The sequence below is a fragment of the Gymnoscopelus braueri genome, assembly GCF_963280865.1.
Source record: "Gymnoscopelus braueri genome assembly, chromosome: 20".
Classification (NCBI taxonomy): Eukaryota; Metazoa; Chordata; class Actinopteri; order Myctophiformes; family Myctophidae; genus Gymnoscopelus; species Gymnoscopelus braueri.
Window position 1 is genome coordinate 27,654,996 of NC_137622.1, and position 22,874 is coordinate 27,677,869.

Here is a 22,874-nt window from a genome sequence, read left to right on the forward strand (position 1 = left end):
TTAGTGTGATCGTTAAAGCGATCCCACAATAATCAATCAAATGTTATTGGTATTTTGCCAATTATTTTGGGGCCCACTTGCAATACCCTTGCGGCGAACCAGTGGCCCCCAGCCCACAGGTTGAGAACCACTGAACTATTGTGTACTTAGATAGTGATGTGGTATAATGTTATCTTAGTGGTGCGACAGGACAGCAGGACTCTATTCCACAGGCCAATGAACACAGCGCTGTTGCCTTCCATACAACGACAAATGTCGTCGCTGTCAGGCAGAAACCTTGTATGTCCAAAACGGTTACTTTACAGGAAATGGAAAAAAAAAAGAACCCGTGTTCCAAATGGATCCAATGTAGTCATTATTTAGTTCAAAGCTCTTGTTAATACTTTTCATTGGTTTAATATTTATAAAACCCTCAGACACACTTAACCACTTTCAATTACAGCAAACATAGCAGATGTACACATCGCGACACGTTGTGAGCTTGTATATTGGCTATTTTTGCTACTTTTGTGTGACACTGTAGTATAAAGTAGGGCATTCATTTACAAAAAAAAACTAAAAAGTTGAAATATGGAGATACTGTACAAGGTTTCTTCCTGATAGTGATGATGTACGGCACATGACACGCACTGGGAGTGTGTTGTGGAAGATTTTCACAGAGAGAGAGAGAGAGAGAGAGAGAGAGAGAGAGAGAGAGGATGCTCCACTGATAGACAAATTAAATGGCTGAACACTGTTATAATGTCTTGGAAAAGTACTGGCTAGTTCAATATCCGCTTCACCCGCTCTCCCCCTCAGAGACAATAGATTTGTTTTTCTTGCCTCACGAAATTTGGTTGGAGTTGGTATTCATAGTTAATGAGTTTGGTATTTGCGATCTGGGCAATGTGATCTAGGGTGCTCATATTCCATCATGGCATTAAACACATCTCACTTAACCCATTCAACCCGGGAACGCATCTGTGTCATTTTAGATTTGAGCTATAACCATTATCTTATACTTTGGCCATTAAAAAATAGCAGATTTGAGTATATATCTTTTTTTTTAAAGCGAACATTTGTAACTCAAATCTTTGCTTCTGGAGTTCGCTGGAACAAAATATTTTACAAATGTTCTCTTAAAAATATATATATATTCAAAGATTTGCACACATTTTCACGATTTTTCAAAAATTGCAGATCTACAAGCTCATATATATCTGCTATTTTTGAATAGCCAAAGACATCTAAAATGACAGAGATGCTTTCCCGGATTGAATGGGTTAATAGATGGTGGCACAAAAAGCCAAACGGAGTCAATGCTGTGTCAGGGAAAATGTATTTTTCTTTTTTTCAAGGAAGGTATTTATTTCATACAAATGACTGAGCGGTCAATAGAACTCTCTTGAAAACCCCCTTTGGTAACAACAAAGTATCAAATGACCTCAAGAAGAACACTCCGAATTGATCATCCCAAAATCTGGGATGTTTTTCTATCGATAACCTTTTCGATTAATCGAATAATCAAGAAGCATATTTTTGGGGGATCATTTCGTATTAGTTATATTCAAATGTCTTGATTCAAAGCAAGCGAAAAAAACTACTGGAAAGCAAAAGAAATGACCCCACCCCCACCTCTAGGGCAGGTGAGGGTGGTGGGGGGGGGTCTGTGTTCTCAATTTGTAGGCGGCCTCATGTCAGCCACTTTCCAATTCTGGCCTCTATGACATAATTTATTCATGTGACTCGGCAGTGATAAATTATGCTCTCAGTACTGACAAGGAGGTAGAGGAGGAGGGTTACACGACTCCATTTAATTTTTTACTTTCCCCAGCCGTCCTCCCCGGATGTTTATTGGTGAATTAGAACAGGGTCTCTCAACCAGGTCACACAGACATTTAACCCATTAAAACCAGGAACGCTGTGTAACCGAGAAACCACTTAAAACATTATGTTGTATTTTGGCTATTCAAAAATAGCAGATATACAAGCTCATAGCGCGGCACAGAGTGCCGCGCTATGAGCTTGTAGATCTGCTATTTTTGAAAAATCTAGAACATTCGTGCAAATCTTAGCAACATAAGTGTTTCAGAAAACTGTTAGGATTTAGAAGACATTTGTAGAATTGTATCTCAGGTCTTAATGGGTTAATACAAAATGTCCCATAACACAGATTTAATGTTTCATGTACACTGTTATAAGAGGGGGCCTCCCATGGCGCTGCCCTAATATAATGCCAAAGAAGCACATTTGGGGACATGGTTTTAGACTAGAGATAGTAGCTGCATTCTTTGCGGGAGTGATGCAGGGGAGTCAGGTTGGTGGATAATGAATCAGATAATTACAGTCATCATGAAAAAAAATATCAGAAAGTAAGAAAGAAAATATGATATAAAGTTGATAAAATCTGCAATATGAAATAGGTTAGATATCAAACATCGTATAGTGGAGAAGACATTTACACTCTTGTTTCATCAGCCTACAGCTATCTGTCTGAATGGTGATGAATACAGAGGTGAGATCACAGAATATCTGATGTCATGGGCTCTTAATTGCAGTCTAAATCTTTCTGTCTGCAGACGGGGGAGGGGTGGAGGGGGTTGCAGAGTTATCAAAGTGTCAAGGTGGGGCGCTGAGGCGGGCGCCAGTGCGCGCAGCGGCACCAATATGCCATGAGTTTTGTGATGAATCCATCTCTGAGATGGCTGATGTAAATAAGCATTTCAATTCATCTTTAAGCCCCCCCCCCTCGTCCTCTTCAACTTTAGGTATTAGTATTGATTCCTGCCACGATCGCTGGGTATTTTTAGTAAATGGCCCTGGAGGTTATTCCATGTCAATATCGCCGGGCTCTGCATCATGCATAAATATGCGAGAGAGACGGAGAGAGAGATAATTCATATGTGCTCATTCTTTCTTTCGCTTTTCTTTTCTGATTCTCTCTTTCATCACTCTGTTTTCCTTCTTTTCTATCACTTCCTTTTTATTCTTCCATCTCTCTCTCTCTCAGCTCTATGTCGGGTTTATGACTGAAGTGCCTCTAATGGCTGGGTCTGTTTGCATTCAGGAAACTAACACTGTCAGACCACAGTCTCAGTGTCAGCCAGCCTTTCCCTTACAGAGCACTTGGTGACTTTTGGACCAGTGCCGTGTTGCATCACTGCTCCAAGTGACAATATTATTTGTTTGGGGTGGAGCAATTAGTGCAATAGTGATTCACTGTCTGGAAACGGCGATGACCATATGGTAGTTAATGGCGGTGGTGATTTGCTATCCTGAAAGGTCTGTGGCGAACAGGACACAGCGCTACAAGGACTATGGAGAGAGTGAGGGAGAGAGCAAGAAAAAAAAAGGAGGGAGAAAGAAAGAGAGAGAGGAAGGGGGTTGGTGAGAAATGAGATGAGGGAGAGATTGATAGAGGGGGAGAGAAGGAGGACTCAGATACAGTAATTAGCAAAAACTGAAATGGGGGGGGGGGATTCAGAGGCTGCCAAATTGAAAGAGAGCATATCGTCTCATACTTTTCGGGATTCAAATTCAAAAGTAGCAAAAGTACCAGATCTACAAGCTCAAAACACGTCACTTAGCGCCGCGTTTTGAGCTATTGTAAATCGGCTATTTTCTCTAAATTTGAAATATGGCTTAAGTGGTAATACATTATCTACCCTTTCCCTTCATAGAAATGTAGTGGTGTTATAAGTGCAATATTTGTCTTTGAAATGTAGTGGAGTGAAAGTCAAGTATTGGCATACAAAAATATGAATACTCAAGCAAATTAAAACAGAAACAGAAAATATTGACTAAGTACTCAAGTAAATAGACAGACATACGGACTGACCAACCGACCGACATTGCCAGAGGAAACGGAGGCAAAGGCAGGAAAGGGACAGATAAGCAGGTAAAAGTAAGAGGACAGTCAGAGAAGACAGACAGACAGACAGACAGACAGACAGACAGACAGACAGACAGACAGTCTGCTGGCTGGCTGGTTGGTTGCTAAGAAGCAGTGAGATATGACAGCTGAGAGAGGTTGCCAGTTGAATATTATGTAATTAATGGACCAATTAGAGTGCTGCTTCGCCGCCTGTTTACAGGCCCATCTGTTCAGACGACAAACACTGAAATCAATACGCCAGCGGTCTCCCTGTACTCAACGGCCCCATAGACACACTGACACTCATTAAGTCATTACATTTACACAAACTGGGACTCATTCATAAGAGTCAGAGTGGCAGTAAAAATAGATGAATCATACAGTTGAAGCAGTTCTTTTATGCCGTTTTGTCAATTATTCTTTTTTCATGCAGTTACACAAATTCTGCTTTTGTGTCTCCATCATGGGGAGCATTGAGGGTAGTAGGTGATGTTGAAGTACAGTAGAGGACACTGCTCGGTCAATTTCCTGACTACGTTTTCCCCAAGACGGTGTGGGGTTTTAAGCTAATATAAACATAAAAAGATAATTAAACTAGAAAAAGTGCTCCTCGGAGCACAGGTCTCTGCCAGGTCAGGTAGGTTATTGTGGCCTCCTGGTGGCGCTATAATAGGCCAATGTGAAAAGGGTGCCATTTCTTATTAGGCCTTGCACGGCAATCGGACACTGCATTCATGGCTTGAGGCATTTTGTGCAAAAAATGTGTTTTGCTAAATTAGACCTGTTGGTGGCGCTATAACAGGGCAATGTTAAAAGGGTGGCATTTGTCCCTCCACATAGTGTGAAGGTGCTTGCAAAGTTTGACCGCAATTGGACGGTGCATTCATGATTTGCGGAGTTTTGTTCAAAACAAGCCACTACTGCAAACTTTAGATGTCAATCTTAGCCAATGAGAATGGAATATGAAAAATCAAACACATCCGTCTTGATCACATGACTATGGAGATATTGTGTACCGATTTGCGTGAAATTTGGATAAAATCGAAAGGAGTAATATAAAAAAATGTGTTTTACGTAAGTCGGACTCCTGGTGGCGCTATAAAAGGCAGATGTGAAAAATGCAGGGTAAAGGCTTTTCCTTGACCTCTAGGGAGTGCGCATACAAAGTTTTACAAAGATCAGTGCAGTTATAGGTACAAACATTAATCCGTCTGTTATAGCGCCACCATGAGGCTGATTTGAAAATTTTCAAGTGCCATTTCTTCCTCGGCATAGTGGAAATATGCGTGCAAAATTTCACGGAAATTGCATGCTGTGTTCATGATTTGAGGCATTTTCTTCAAAACGGAGCACTCCTGCAAACTTCGGAAGCCATTTTTAGCCAATCAGGATGGAATATGAAAAATCTGAAAGACCCGTTTTGTTTAACACTCTCACCGCCAGGCCCGTAGCCTACGGGCCGATAAATCCAACTGTAAAGCGCCGATCCCGTAGCCTACGGGCTGTGGTGCTTTTTCCTTTAAAAAAAAAAAAAAACTGTCGCTATAAAAGGCCCATGTGAAAAATTTTGGGCAGAAGTTCGGAATTGGCATTCAGGGAGTGTGTGTGCTCAGTTTCGCTGCAATCAAGGCAACAGGGGCGGGGATTAGCTGGTCACAGACGGACGGACGGACGGACACACGGACGGACGGACGGACGGACAGGGGGTAAAACATACTCTCTCGCCATGCCTTTCGGCCTGGCGGAGACAATAAATGATAAAATCACTGCATATTGTTGCTGTCGGGTGAAAACCGTTCCCGTTTTATTATTATTTTAAAAGAGTGAAAATAGCCACAAGCTCACAGCACATTACAACGCGTTTTGAGCTTGTAGATCTGCCATTTTCAATACTTTTGTGCGACACTCTGTATGATGAAGTAGGGCACCAATTTACAGGGGAAAAAAGTTGAAATATGTAGATACCAGGTTTCTGCCCGACAGCAACGATATGGAGTCAGTGTGCAACTTTGTATAATTGGTCCTCACTAATGCTCATAATAAAATGGTTTTAAAACATCTACTCTGTGTCTCAAAGGAGAGCTGTGGACACTTCAGAAACCCGCCTACCAGTGACATCATCATTAGGCAGGGTTTGTTTTTCAAACAACATTTTAAATGTTTTATTTTTCATTTTTTATTAATGTGAGAACAATGGCTCCCATTATAGCATTCTAACTTTCCAGGAATAGAAAGCCTGCAGTTGTCACTGGTAGGTGGCTTTCTGAACTGTCTACAGCCCTCCTCAATGGCGTCCTTTAAGTTAATTTGTTTCCCGGGGGTCAGCACCTCACCTCAGCCTTTGGTTTACGTCACCTTTCCTGCTATGTGTAACACATTAAGACCTGAGGCAGATTCTACAAATGAGTTCATATAATCTCCCATATATCACCTGAGAAATGTTGTTGGAAATAAGGGGCACTCTGTCCCCTTCTATTCCACAACATTTCTCAGGTGCTACTTTGAGTAGTATTTAGCTAGCCTGTTATATATTTTTGTCATTTAAAGAACATAATGAGTTAGCAGTAGGTGCAGACAAAAACATGCAAACATGCAAGACATTTGTTCATTTCGCAGCAAGCTGCATGAAGGCAACTTGTAAATATTGCATAACTGGCACAATGAATGACATTTTGATAGTTAAGACACGCATTCAGCCTAAGGACAACAATTTGAAGACACACTGACAGAAGTAAACTATAATGCAGAAAAGTCTTTGGACCATGCAGAGAGAGAGAGTGAGTGAGTGAGTGAGAGAAAGAGAGTGAGCGAGAGGGAGACAGAGACTGGGAGAGCAAGAGAGGGAGGAGGAAAGAGGGGCTATTATTTAGTGATCTGTTATGGTATTTTTCTTATTTTCTATTTCCATTGTTCCATTCATCCACTCACTTGTCTGTCTGTCTGTCTGTCTGTCTGTCTGTCTGTCTGTCTGTCCAAAAGCATGAATAAAGGCAGCTGTGACTCTAAAATAAAAATAAATACACTAAACCAAGAAACTATGGTAGCTATTGATCTCATTCACATATACTGCTAATCTGGGATATGCTACTTATTCCAAATTATTTGACACATGCGTGTGCCCATTCATGGACTATATGGCAGGGGTCTACTAGAGTTCGAAAGAAAATATGAAAAGAGAATTGGTTCATAATAGGGCAGTAAAATACTTTCTTGGAGTCCATAAAGTTGCTCCTGTATTGGAAATAACGGGAGTCAAGGGATTGGAGCCGTGTGACATAAAATGAAACCGTAGCACAATAGTTTGTGGAATAGACTAACAAAAATGCCAGAGAAAATATTTGATTGGGATATCTGTAAATGGTGTGTGTGCAAGCGAGATAGATGATATATTTATAAGAATGGAGCTATATACCATATATAGCTATATACCATGTATCGGTATTACAAAATAGGAATAGGCCATATTGTAATTAACCGTGCCTGATAAAAATGGACTATGCCTGTGAAAATGTTTTGTTAGTGCTCTATTATCCAGAAAACAAAGATCAACATGTGCCCAAGTTCTTTTTGGACACAGGCAAACACAATTAACATGCATCTCATGTAACAGCATCATGGTAATAGAAATGTGCGCACAAATGTACAGAAACAAGCACTGTGTGTGTGTGTGTGTGTGTGTGTGTGTGTGTGTGTGTGTGTGTGTGTGTGTGTGTGTGTGTGTGTGTGTGTGTGTGTGTGTGTGTGTGTGTGTGTGTGTGTGTACACAGGCTGGTGCACACTCGTGGTTACAGTGAGACTGTAAGGCATCTTTCTGTTGACTCTGACTGCTTTTACAGCCCACTGTAGCAGAAAGGCCCTCTGGCCATGGAAGTAGCCCATATACACGGCCAATGATCCATTTGTCTCGCGCTCGGGTGGCCAAGAGCAACCAATGATCCCGATCCGAAGGAGAAAAAGAGGGGGCGGGGGGGGGGGGGGGTGGGTATACATGCAGCCAGCACAGCAGTGAGACAGGAGGAGAAAGTGATGGGTGAGAGTGAAAGAGAGAGGAAGAGACAGAGGGGGAAGGGAGGGGGAGAAGTGTATGGAGACAGTGAGTGAAAAGTGATCACAACGCATTGTGAGCCTCTGAGATGTTGTGGGGTAGAAGTTTCAAATATCGAAAAATTGAATTACTCTTGAAATTTTTACTGAAGTACTGTACTTCAGTAAATGTAAACTTTACACCACTGGATGGAGGAAGAAATGGAATGGAGAGAGCAGAGCGGAGGAGAGGTGACATAGAGAGAGGGGGTGCAGAAAAGAAAGAGAAAAAGGGAGAGTGAATTGCATTATGCACTGTGTGGCCACTGAAATGACATTTTCTTGTCTCTCTGAAAGCACCGAGTTGTTCGCTGCAGCCTAGCCCCCAATTACTGTCGTCTGAGGACAGGATCTGTCTCCATCAAGGCTTTTTACTGCCATGTGACAGAGGAAAACACAGACCGTGTGTGTGTGTGTGTGTGTGGGGGGGGGGGGGCTTTGTTCATTCCGCTGTAGAAGGGGGTTAAGTGTTTTGCTCAGGGACACTTCGACATGGGCAGACCAGCATCTCAAACCGGTTCTCACTAAGCCAGTGGCCATGTGAATTTTCAGAGCATGTTTATTTGAAGGATCAATCAATCACTTTTGTTCCACCCTAGATCAATGGAACTAACGTAGTATACTAGAAGTTCTTATGTATTGGTATCACTTTTTAATGATAATATTAATTAGTGTTTGGCCAATTATTTGGGGAACCCGCCCCCCGCCCGATCATGTCAAAGCAGTTGTCAATGTTTACAAGTTGACGGCATGTGGAATTGTCTTTATGGACCCAGAGAGAGGAAAAAAACACCATGAGTTGACGAATTGACGAGTGATCAGGTAAACGTGTGTCCTCTCTCTCCTCTCCAAGTTTGATATCAGTAAATAAATAATAGTACAGTTATGCTGATGTGCATCTCTCTCTGTCTGTGTTGTTAACCGAGCTGGGCAGCGCGTATCTGCCTGTGTTCTGTGACTTTGTGCCTGACAAAAGTGAGAGTGAGTAGTATTTAATAGGGTTGATAAACCAATGCTTGTGAACGTGCCATGGGTTCATATGTGCGTGCATAAAATGAAACTCGTTGTACTGTCCAGCATGAAATGATGGCACTCCTAGGTGCACAACCCTATTTCCCCACTCTCTAGCAATCCTGAGAGAAGAGAAGTGAAGGCACGCACAGTTGACGAGAGAGAGAGAGAGAGAGAGAGAGAGAGAGAGATAGAGCACGAGAGAGAGAGAGCGAGAGAGAGAGAGAAGAGAGAGAGAGGGAGGGAGGGATGGAGAGAGGGAGGGATGGAGAGAGGGAGGGATGGAGAGAGGGAGGGAGGGAGGGAGGGAGAGAGAAGTTTCTATGCGCATCCCTTCCCCTCCTGTTTTTTTGTCAGAATCATTCATAAATAATACTTGCTAGTCCTTATGCTGTTATGTGGCCTAGCTTTCTGAGGCTATTATATGGTTAAATTGATTTATTTTAAAATATTTTTCTTTAAATGGTGTGTGTACCCTCTAGTAACAAGCAGGAACCTAATCACTTCAGGCCTATTTTATACTTAGTTGTACAATGTACAAAAATGAGCTTAGATGTTGAACTGCTATTTTCTGTACTTTGGAACATTTTGGAAAATATTGTACCGGTAACCTTCTCATCTGACATGCTCAAAATAGGGACGCCAGGAAAATGGTTTCTGCTCACACGCTCTAAATTGCGCTGAATAAGAATCTCAGAATAAGTTGTACAATGCCCAAAAAAATATGCATGTCTTTATACGGCAACACTGCAAATCTCATGTGTAAAAATGGACCTGTGAGAGTTAAATTAACACTCAGGATTATAGTGTATAGTGTAGCATTCTACAACAGCAGCACAGAGCCTTTTAGTTCCCCTCCTTCGTGTGCTTTTTCAGGTCAAAAAAGCCCATCAGAGAGAGAGCCAAATAATACATAATGTATTATGGAGAGTGATGCATGGTTGGCCTCAGTCAAAGCTTGTCTGTCCTGCCATTGGTAAGACAGAGGTTAAACACAGCTCACAGCATCCCTGGGGTGAGCTGGTTAGTGCATGTAGGAACACGTAGGGACAGCCTCGTCACAGTGTCACAGCCTCTACACTGGCTCATGGCATCATTTCATTGATTTTCTGTCCGGATTTCACAGACAGCCTGCAAGTGTACAGCACTTACAGTACTTTGGTCAACAAGAGTTGTTCTTAGATGTGATTTAGAAATACATTTGACATCACTGTTGATTTTGAATCTACCTCACTCTTCCTAGTTCTGTTGTTTTCCCTTCTACCTCTTTTCATTCTCCTTCACTTTCACTTCTTTCACTATCTACTGAATAAACTCACTCATTACACCCCTTCCCTTTCTGTGGCACTCTTCCTTTCTCTGGGTCAACCTCTTGTGTCTCTACTCACACTCTCACAGTCCCTTTCATCTCTGCTTGGCCCTGGGTTAGAGAGGAGGCGTGGTAAGTGGCCAGTGCTGTGTGTGGGTAGTGAGTGATACTACGTTAGCCTACTGAATGGGTGGTGATGCGTGCCACGGTGACCAATTCCTCGCTGTCCAGAGCAAAAGGGAAAATGTGCAGTGGTTGAGGTTCCCACCAGGTGGTGGTTTCCAGTTCCCACCACTTGTACAACTATGGGTAACTATCCAAGATGCTTAATAACCCACACAGAAGGGCTTTTTTCCCTCTTTTCAAATGGTGTCAGTGACAACAGTGTTGTTGTGTGCCGAAAGTAGCCTTCGGACTGATCAATGGGCTCACAACCCTTTGCAGAATTGATGCGTTGAGCTTGTAGATCTGCTATTTTCGGTCTGCAACACCTGGCATCGTATGACAGAGCATAAATTAGGCATCAGTCTGATGCTGTTAGTTGACATACTTAGTTCCTTCTGCAACGGTCGCACTGTGATAGTTCAACACTCGCTTAACATGCAGCAGAATAACTACTAGGGCTGATATGGCTTCTCACCTGCATGTTGTGCGTGTTATTCATTGAAGACGCTCATATTTTTGTGATCAGTGAATTGAACGCATCCATTTACAAATAATGAACGTACACGTGAGTGTTGTGGATGTTGCAAGATAAACACGCTTATATAAATAAAGACAGATTGTGACTTTTTTTTTTTAAACAAGACTTCTGTGGGAAAGATTTACTCTGAGTCGTCATGATACCTTTCATGAGATATCATCTTTCTAGGTTTGCGATGGACTTGAACTTGAGGTCACATGATCGTATTCATACATGTAGCAGACTGATAATGACAGGGAAGAAACACTCCTAAATATAATTACCATTGCATCTACAGTAGGCTATAATAAATACTATTTATCTCTTCCATTTAAATGTTTCATTGTACAGAACATGTACTCTACCAACTCACAACCTACTTCTCTTTTAGACCATGTTACAGTAAAATGGGACGCTACCGCACAGTCTAATGCTGTGATAGTGCAACGAAAAAGCAAAGATATGTCCCCATTTTATTCAAATTTATGGCATTTAGCTGACACTCTTATCCAAAGGGACCTGAAAGAAGTGCTTACAGTAACTTGAGTTCTTAAGCCGCCAACACCACAAACAATCTAATCTAGAGTAAAAGACTAAGCCATACTAGGGAATTGTCTTATGATCCTAGTACGATCATGCAGTCCAAGGGAATGCACGCACATCTGAAAACACTGCAACAGGTGTAGGATAAAAAAATAACTAATAGTAGATTAGAAAACCCACACACTGTTTTTATACTCCCAATATTAATCTATTCGTACGAGGAAGATCATGCTCACAGTCAGGAGGTGCCAGAACCAAAATGGGGACCGTGAATGACATTCCACGCAAGCCCAAAGAGAAACACTGGGAGCGAAACAGAGTTCTCTTTGAGACACTGTTGCCAAAGCAGCCTTAATGGCTAAATACACTAAACACGTCATTACACAACCTACAAAAGACAGACTCATGCGTTTCTCTGACAAGCCACAGATGTGGCCGCCATCCCAATTCATATAGTGTGGATGAAAACTTGGCGTACCGTAACGACAGAAATTGGTTCTTTCTCCCCCACCCTTTTCTCTGAAGACGTATTCCTTAGCAAGTGCATGGACTGCTCTCTTTAAGGGGGCTATTGTGTGGCTCGACCAGAAGTTATTTAACTTAGTGGTGGAACCTGCTGTGCTGTTAATTGGCTATTCTGGGTGGCAGGCTTCATTACACGGATGATTGAACAATAAATCCATGTGTTTTCTGAGGGGTGACATGAAGGTCCTCATTGAAGCCCAAGCCTCAGTGCACAGACAAGAGCGTTGGGGCTATTTGTGTATGTGGCTGAATACTTTTTAGATACACTAGGGCTGAACATAAAAACATTATCAAAATCACAACATGAACTACTACAATTTCCAAATTGGCAGCAGGGGTTCCAAAATGGAACCCCTGCAAATGAAACTCAGATGCCCATACAAATGAAACTCAGATGTCCATAACTAACATCATGGCGATGCCAGCTAAAGAAATAGACAACTTTATGTTAGGCATATCACTTGGACGTTTGAGTTACAGTAATAGGGAAATAGTATTCAAGTATTCATGACTTGTCATCAATCTAATGTTATGGTACAGTACAGTGTAGTTTGCTTTCGTAAACAGTAAACAGAATTTATGCTTTACTTTTTTTTTTAAAGAAAGAAAAAGGCTAATCACAAACTGACTTGCAATTGTTTTTTTTTGCAAAATTGGTCTGAAAATCCATGTGGAAGTCTAAATTCTAGGTCAGCCACAGATTGACGGTCCTTGAACCACATCAGCTTCAGCAGGACTTCACTATGCCGATGCTCAGAACAGGCAGCTTAAATGTATTTTCATTTGCGGATTTGAATAAAAAGAAATACTTGAATGATTAGCTCTCTAGATATAGCCTCTGGTGGAGACAATAAAAACAAATACTTGAGGTAACACGAGAGCTAGATGATATATCTTATGGTGTTTGGTTGGAGGTTGAACATATATAGCGGGTTCTCAAAAACAGCTTTAGTGGCTATCATATAATGCATCGTCTTTGGAAGTCAAATGTACCATTTATGTCTTTCTCTCACTTATGGATTAGAGCTGAGAATCTCTGTCTTCTCTGTTAAAGCAGCACTGAGCAACGCCTGTCACCAGGTTATCCTCCTGACAACAGGCCGCCACACAGAATTACCTTTCTGTATACGACTGTAGGGGCACTGCTTTATTTGAACTGCCACCTGTATGTTTACACTGACATTAATGATATATGCTTCAAATGATGCTAAATTAGACCATATGCACAAATATCTATGTTCTATATCTGTTGCTATTCTATAGCTGCACCTCATGTTCTGTTACAATATTCTGTTCCATTGCCATTTCTTCTAACCATGTATATTTATAATTTTACTCTACTCAGATACGAAAAATAATTTCACCCACGTTTTACACCTGTAAACCTGTGATGAGACAATACATTTGAAGTGCAAGTTCAAAAGGTGATCATATATTTTCTTATGAAGAAAGTTGCTAGGAAGCTGTCTTAGTGAGCTCAGGGTACAAACGTGACGTGCAAAGAGGACAAATAACTTAAACACTAATCTCTACATTACTAATCTATACATTACTAAAGCACAAAAAAAAATTGGAATGTTTTGCTGTTGTTCTCTGCATCTCTCGCTACACATTTCAACATCCATCTCTCTGCCTCTCGTTCTTCCCTCTCTTCCCTCTCCCCCGGGTCATGTCCAGGCCATGTGGCATGCTTCCAGTACCGGCACAGCTTGTAATCGCTTGGTAGAAAAGGGAACTCACCCTGGAGAGAGGCAGCTGAGAGAGATTCTCAATAGTAGCGAGATCACAAGCAACAGCGTATTTCCACCATTCGTCGTACGCCAAACTATATAGGGCTCAAACGGTTAGGTAGTAGGCTGGTACTGTAGAGGTTTAGTGACTTCCAACACAGAACAACATGCCAGCAGAGCTGCTCAAGCCAATGTTAGATGAACTAGGCTGTACTGAATAGACGTTGAACTGTGTGGGTGTGAAACGTGGCACGGATGAAAGGGAGCGTTATGTGCTCAGTCAACTTTACTTTGATGAATTTGATTTGGAGATCTGATGTGTCTGTGTGTGTGGGTCTGTGTGTGGAGGCTATCACTTAGCTCCCCATCTGGCCACAGTACTAAGATGGAAGGTGGGGAGAGGTCTAGCGCTAGGTGGTCAGCTGGAATGCATTCTCCAGCAATCCCTCCTCTCTCCTCGTCTTCCTCCGCTTCTTCCTCAGGCTCTTAATTAGCTTCTGTCAGAACTACGCAACCATGTGCTTAACACCCGGCGCTACAGTATTATGTGTGTCTCCATAATGTATGTGTATGTGATTCTATGCTATATCCATGTACTGTATATGTTGGTCTTTGTCGCGCGTGCGTGTGTGTGTGTGTGTGTGTGTGCGCGCGCGCGCTCACTCTGTGCTAGCTGAGATTCTGGATGTGACAGGCTTTCTCCACACTTGATGCACATCTGTTTCTACACATTAAAAACCTCAGTGGTAATTTCACTCGTGGCTACTGTAGCTTTCACTGTGACATACAAGTGCCATGTCTAGTAGGGGCCGGGGGTGTACTTGCTCACCAGGCTGCTCGTGCCTCACGCGACAGAAACCACATGGCACGGGAACCACTGTTTCCCAAAGCTACTTACTTAATTACTGTACTGTTAGCTTTAACGTACAGTAGCTACTGTAAGACCGGACTGTACAAAGCAATTCATTAATTCTGACACAACGGAAAAGTGAAAAATGAATACAGGTATGTAGTCTCTCAATACAAGAAATAAACGCACTATGCTATATAGGGTATAGGCTATCTGTCATGACCATTAGCCAACACGTCTGCTGTCCGAGCCCGGTGGGTTCAGCACTTGTTGCTTGTCACAACACCTGGCAAGTATAGCTAAACAGAATCAACAGGGGATTTCAAGACTAGAGAAGGAAATAGGTAGCCATTCTTTGGAGGTAGCTTGTGCAGACTGCCCATCAAAAGTATTTGTTGAGACAATAGAAAATAGTTGTCACAGGACATCACAAATCTCCACTGCATTTAATCAAACCTGGTGTACACAATACCATATGCATTGAAACCTATTTCCACAAGAAGGCTTTCTACCTTACAGATGGTGGCCTATTATAGAGATGCCAAACTGTGTTGCTCCTGCATTGTACCACATTTCCCTCCAAATGGACTTCTCATCTATCTTGGCCCCTAGGTAACAGCTATAAATGTACATGTATATGGTTAATCTGGCATTATCAACCACTGGTTGGTGAATGGCAACTGGAGGGTGGCTGGGTAGTACTACATCTACGGTGCCCACCATAGATGTAGCACCGTGTTTATATGCACTTTTTGAGACCTGTCACATTTTCATGAGTTAGTGCTTGTATACTCCCATGTGCTTGCATGCTGTGCTTTGTTGTTCATGGGCGTTATTGTTTGCATACATAACATGTACTTGGAAGATGCACGTGCACGAGTGTCATGCAGCATTCCATGCACTGCATGCACACATGAGAATGGCTGAAAGAGTGCGTTTGTGCGTGTGTGCGTGTGTGTGTGTGTGTGTGTGTGTGTGTGTGTGTGTGTGTGTGTGTGCGTGTGCGTGTTTACGTTTCCCGCTACATTGAGCACATCTGCTGATGGTAAAGGCCCGTTCCAGCTGAGCTGGTCTGTGGAGAATAGATAAGGCCATGGCTGAGCCTCCTCAGAGCCCCAGTGTGAAGGCTCACTCAGCCATTATCTGCATAGCATTTTAAACTGTAGATTAAAACGTTCCATCCAGGCCCTATCAGCTTCTCCCCCTGACAACAACAGCCCCGCTGGATTACTGTAGGTGACGGCCAAAACTGATTCACAGCTGGCACAGAGACACTATAATGCTCTCTCAATCTGTCAATATGTATCTAGTGTATCCTCCAAGTGTCACCCACTGTCAAGTTACACTGTATGCTGGAAAAACAGGAAAAACGACTGAAACAGAGTGGTGGTATCCATTGCAGAAGTCAGAGAAATTAAGACTGATTAAGACTGCCCATGTGTCACTGGTTTTCAAAGTGGGGTATGGGGACCTCCATGGGTCCTTGAAGGGGTTCCAGGGGGTCCCCAGCTAAATGATTGACAGTTAGGAAGCAAAAAGACCTTACGGGTCTGTAACTCTGAGAGTGTACAAATGGAACAAGATGGACCTGTTACGGTCCATTTGGTTCCATTTGTACACTCTGAGTTAAACGCTGATGATTTTACAGTGTAGACCGGGGTCCCAGAGATAAATAAAAGGAAAGAAATATATCAAATGGGGGTCAATGGCCTGAAGATGCATATCAAACTGAGGGTCCTTGAATTAAAAAAGGTTGAGGATCCCTGGCCTATGACAGTACTATCTAATGCTCCTTAATATTTGTCTCTGTTTTTTCGATTGCTTTTTTCAATTATTTTATTTAATTATATTACATTTATTTCATTTTCCAAAAAAAATTGAAAAAAGCAATTGAAAAAACACAGCCTCCTCACGTCACCAGAACCAAGGACGGGTGTTTCCAATTAATCTAACATGGTTAAAATGCAGTTTGAAGTTACGATGGGTTTGTATAGGAAGGGGGCGTGTCTGATAAAATGAATATCAAATATCTAGATACTGAATCAAGCAACTTAAAAACCGTCTGGGGTGCTCCCAAAAGCCTGAGTAGACGATAAAATGACCCAACTTTTTTTTTAAAGTGAAATATCCCTTTAAGTACAAAATGTGAGTACTTCTTCCACCACTGGTGACCATCAAGCTCATCACAACAAAAACAACTATGAGAACAAAACGTGTACACACCAGGTCCAGGAGGCCTGTATCAAACATTCTGAGACTACATTTCCCACGTAGCTTAGCCATTTCCTGGGCTATTCCAACCCTATAGCCCTCCTGGAGCTGTAGACACTGTAAGTGATTGATGGTGTATCCAGGATTACATTTGCTGGGGGGATGAGGGGGAAACTCCTAGCCTCTGCTTGCTTTTGATATCCCCCTCTGGTCATTCATTTTTTATTGCCGGTGGGGATATGTTTTATCCCTGTTTCTGGCAAGACGGAATTAAATACACGCATTTCCTTTTGGGAAATATACACTGTCTGATATATGTTAAGATATTTATGATGGATAATGTCACAAATTTAATGTAATAGGCGAGACGTAGAAGGTGGCGATATCTTGTTTTGTTTACCAAACCCTGCCATGCAGTCTGAGAATGGACTGTAAATCAACAAACATATAGACAGATAAAAGAAAAACAACTTGATGAGGATATTTCTGTGGAGATCCAATACGTAATGCATGCATGGTTGGCCAAATTCCCTCCGGTGTATGCTGGTCCCTGATGAGGAGTCAAAGAAGCACACGTACATGATACAGTACTGTAACATATACACATGCAAGTAAGAAAACAGGCACACACGCGCACAGCCGCACACACACACGTTTGTATTACTATACTTGGGAGGACATCATCATTTTAGGACAGCAGTTTTATGAACGTTTTTTTTTAATAAATTGTCATTTTTAAGCGTAGCCTAAAGCCGAAAAAAAACAGATCTACAAGCTCACAATAGCTTGAAGAACGGCTAGTTTTCGGTGCACGACACCAGCGCGCAACTAGGTATAAATCAGGCACAAATCTAGCCCTAACCAACCTCTACATATACCTCATCATAACACTAACCCTAACCTGAATCTTTTTCTAATGATAAACATATCTCTAAAAATCTTTTTTCAACCATAAAACAACCATTTCTCTTAGTTGTGAGGACCAGGAAAATGGTCCTCACGTCTATTTCTCATATTCTACTATACTTGTGGGGACATGTGCTTGTGGTCCTCACCAGTATAGTAATACAAACACACACAGTCACACACCTGTCATTCTCCGCAAACTACTGAAGGAGTCCTTCATCATCTCCACAAACTGGCAGATGGCAGTGTGTATACAGTCTATGTATGGGTCTCTCTCTCTCTTGACACTTGACACTGGGACATTTTCATGCATTTGAATTTAACTTGAAGACAGAGGACACTGAGGTACACGTACACAGCAAAATGCCTGGCCATATATATGCTGGTAAGGTCAGGTCACACTAAATGACTGAACAGAAGTTTTCTGTTCATCATTTCAGTTTTCCTTATGCAGCGGGAGCTTGGGGTGAAAATAATAACTTGCCAAAATGAGTCACATTATTGATACAGAATGCAATTTCCTGACTGTCTTAAAGAGGTATTTCACTTTCAAACATGTTGGGGTCATTTTAACATCTACTCTGACAGTTGTGAGAACCCCAGACAGTTTTTAAGTTGTTTGATTCAGTATTTAGATATTTCCTATACAAACCCATTGTAACTTCAAACTTTTAATCATGATAGATTCATCGAAAACACCCGTCCTTGGTTCTGGTGACTGATATTGGCCTTCTAATGCATGATATGGGAGCCGTATTTTTTTTTATTACTCTTTTTTTAAATATTCCAAATTGTTCTAGATTTCTGGAAAATAGCAGATCTACAAGCTCACAACGTGTTGCATCTTAACACGTTGTGAGCGTGTAGATCGGCTATTTTCAAATAGGCAGTGTATAGAGTTAAAACTGATTTTGGGTGGCACAGTGGTGAAGTCCCTGCCCACCACCACCACGGAGGTTGTGCGTTTGAATCCACCGTGGTGCATCCGGCTTTGTCGGGCATCTATAGCCTCTATGCGAACACAATTGGCTGGGGCGGCACCTGTCAGCAGGAAGTGTTGGGCGGGAGGAGAGTAGGACGAAGGCCCTATGTCCTCCCGGAGGGGGCTCCTCACTGGCAGGTGAGTCGGTAGGACACAACATCAGTGACAATATACAGAAATGTGTGTGGGGAGTATAGAGTTAGGGTGGGGAGGCATTATTTGGCATAACGACTAAATTGTGGGGAAAAAAGGGGTAAAAAAAATATTGGCTACTGTAAATTAAAAAATAAAAACATTTTTTAATGATTTTGATGCTGGGCCTTTATTAAGTAATTAACTAATTTAGCTGAGGACACCCTGGAAGCCCCTTCGGGGGTCCCCGGACCCCACTTTGAGAACCACCGTAATAGGCTGCTTCATGGCGTTCGTTTGAATGGCGACAGTAGCTCGTGACAGTAGACCATGCTTTGTGCATCCTTCTATGCAATGCAATCACGCGCGTGCGTGCACGCACGCACGCACGCACGCAAACACACACACACACACACACACACACACACAGCCGATGGTCTCTGAGAAGCCCTCTCTGTGGGCGCGCACGCGCACGCGCACCCACACTATACAACCGCTGCATGGCGTTCATTTGATTGGCGACAGACAGTAGGCTGAGTGCATTCATTGTGCATCTTTACGCAAGCAAGCACGCGCACGCACGCAAATACACACGCACGTTATCTCAGACACTGCCGATGGTCTGACAAGAGCTCTCTCTCTCTCTCTCTCTCTCTCTCTCTCTCTCACACTCACACACACACACACACACACACACACACACACACACACAGAGAGAGAGCAGGATTACATAAAGCTAATCAATGCACTATAATGTGTTATAAATAATTCAAGTCATTCACCAATCACCAGACTGAGACCCTGCAAGCCAACACGCATATTAAGGACCAGGAACTACAAAACAAAACAATAAAGCAAACGAACGGCTTCTGGATAACGTGTTGCAGCTATGGCAGATCTATATACATCGACTGAATGAATGCACGCATTCATTCATTGAAAGCATTCGAGTGCTTTACTGTGAATGGTTTGTAAACAAAGCAAAAAGAGCCAGCAGAGCGTCTAATGATGTCCAGAGGATCGGATGTCAGTGTGTCACATCCTCATCTATATTGACGAGATGTAGGAGCACTGTTGATCACCTGCTGCTTGACTGAGACGCTCGACACATACTACCAAAACGGGGCATATTAATACGGCTAATAATGCAATCCTTCCATCTCTCCTGAGCTCTGCCTCTTCACCTCTCTTCCCATCTCAGCACGCACACGCACACACACACACACGCATCTAATTGAAGCGGCACCATAAAAGGCGTCACCACCACTTAACAGCAACAACAGCGACATTCAAAACACCTGTTCGTTCCCACTCAATGTACCGTTCATCACTGAATACAACAAGACAAAGCATGGTAGTTTGAACCAACCTGATGCGTCTGCAGTAACTGATCGCGATGAAATGACTCCCGAACAGTCTGTCTGCCTGCACGTTGATGCTCTCTCTCTCTCGTCTCGCTCTCTTATTCTACACCGGTAGTGTATCTGGATCCCATTGCCCAGAGCGACAGATGCGCGGTTGTTCGCTAATTAGTTGCCAGGCAACTGCTCAAGAGAGACTCCTGTTGTTGTAAACAGTTCTTTTCTGCACACTAAACTCAGTATTCTAAACACTACAGTAATGTTTTTTAAAGTTTTCTTGTCTCCGCCAGGCCGAAGGCGTGGCAGACACTTTGTTTTGCACTATGTTTTGCACTATGTTTTGCACCCTGTCCATCCATCAGTCACCCATGTGTCCATCCGTGCAAGCAGCTAATCTCCGGCACCATTGGCCCTATTGCAGCGAAACTGTGCACACACACTCCCTGGGCACCAGAGCAGAACCTCTGCCCCAAATGTTTCAGATCGGCCTGTTATAGCGCCACCAGGTGGGCCAATTTTTGCAAAACACATTGTTTGATATTACTCCTACAGATTTTGTCCAAACATCACGCAAATCGGTACACAGTATCTCTATAGTCATGTGATCAACACGGATCTGTCCATTGTCCATATTCCATCCTGATTGGCTAAGAATGGCTTCCAAAGTTTCCACTAGACAGAAGAAGAAATGCGACTTTAATTTTCTCAAATCATCCTCATGGTGGCTCTATAACTGGCCGATAAGTGTTTTTACCTATAACTGCACTGATCTGCGTGTATCTTTGCAAGCACACTCCCTAGAGGTCAAGGAAAAACCTATGTCCTGCATTTTCCACATGTGCCTTATATAGCGCCAACACTGCCACCAGTCTGACTTTTGTAAAACAAATGTTTTAGATTTTGTCCGACAATCACGCAAATCGGTACACAGCATCTCTATGTGATCCAAGTCGGATCAATTTTTCATATTCCATCCTGATTGGCTAAGATTGGCTTCCAAAGTTTGCAGGATTGGTCCGTTTTGAACAAAATGCCCCAAATCATGAACGCAGGGTAAGATTTGCGTGAAATTTCGCACACACATTCCCACTAGGCTGAGAAAGAAATGCCTTTTTTTTTTACATTGGCCTGTTATAGCGCCAACAGCAGGTAAATCTTTGCAAAACACATTTTTGGAACAAAATGCCTCAATGAAAGGCCTAGGAAGAAATGGTGTGCTTTTCACATTGGCCTATTATATCCCTTTAAAGGTCACCCCAAGAAAAAAGCATTGGAAAAATTATTTCTTCACATTTTTTATTTATTTGGGGCAATAGTAACAACAATCAATTATAATTTCTTTAACAGACCCAACAGTTTTCCAAATATAGGCCTCTACCAAACGGTTGAGATGTCACTTTATGGTAATGGTAAAGGTTTCATACATTAACATTGATTTATATGCATTCACTGAGAAATATAGATATTTCTATTCATATATATCTCTGTCTATGAACATGACTATGTATACAAGTTGGAAATGTAAATAATCAACAAAAACAAAATACATTATCATAGCGAATGTATCAAAATACATTCAAAAGTGCAAGCCCATAGAAATAAACCAGTGTGGTGTGGGTGGTGGCTGATTTAGGCAATCACACCTGGCCTGAGTCCAAACTAATAGGCTCTATGCACAGCAGACATATTGGAAAGAAATTGGGCCTCTTCCTTACTTGCTTCACAGGCATTACCAATGATGCTAATGAAGGTTCTGGTCCATTTAGTGTACAGTGGTTCTAAAACCTTTTAATTTCAAGGACCCCCAAAACTTTGAGAGAGTACAAATGGAACCAAATGTACCCTTACTTGTACACTCTCAGTGTTACACACCTGTAAAGGGCCATTTGGAACCCTCTCAATAAACCATGAGGGTCCCAGGACCACACTCTGAGACCCACTGGTGTAACAGAGTGTTTCCAGTGAGCCAACATGCACAATATCAGCACCCTGACTGTGTTTGACTAGAATGGAACAGAGCCTTCATTAGTATCTTTGGAAGGGGCCCAAAGTTTTTCCAATATGGCTGCTGGGTGCCTGATTTGAGTGTGGTGCAACAGCACAAATGTTTTGGGGTATTAGATACACTGTCTTATCTGGTGGTACGCTACGAAGCATTTCCATTTTGGATTCAAACACAGGAAAACCATGCATTTCTGGCACCTTCATCTGGACACACCCTTTGGACAGAGTATGCGTTGTCCCTGCTTGTCACAGCGAAGTGGTCAATGTCCACAGTTGTCATAGTGCACATCTGGTTGTGGTTGTGATGGTCTTGTTTAGCATTTCTTCTGAAAAGGCACCTGTGGTGGAGAGGAAGATGATGGCTAACCAACTATGAATGCTGGTTTGTTGACTTGCTTCAAACTGTGGACAATTGCCAGCCAGAACCTTTTGAGAGACATTGGTTTCCCGTTCAGTAGAACACAATCCCACTTGTAGACCAGCGAGGAATTTGAGATGCACAGGTTTAAGATGTATCCAAACAGGGGAAAGTACCACCGCCTCGACTTGGCTGGGCCTGGGGTCTTGTACCAGAATGTCAGAAAGATCAATGTCTGATTTCAGCATCATCTGTTTGGTCATCTTCTTCATCACTCAGATCATCAAATTGGTCCATTTATTATTTCAGCACCACTGCCTTTACCACTAAATGA

General features: G+C 42.3%; 1 protein-coding gene across 1 annotated transcript in view; it reads right to left on the minus strand.

Annotated features, from left to right (window-relative positions):
- Nucleotides 1–20,258, minus strand: part of LOC308075868 (complexin-2) — a 39,242-nt gene extending 18,984 nt beyond the window's left edge. The window contains exon 1 of the mRNA XM_080415848.1: nucleotides 20,187–20,258. The gene's annotated coding sequence lies outside the window, so the exon portion shown is untranslated. The remainder of the gene's footprint in view (nucleotides 1–20,186) is intronic.
- Nucleotides 20,259–22,874: the final 2,616 nt, after the last annotated feature.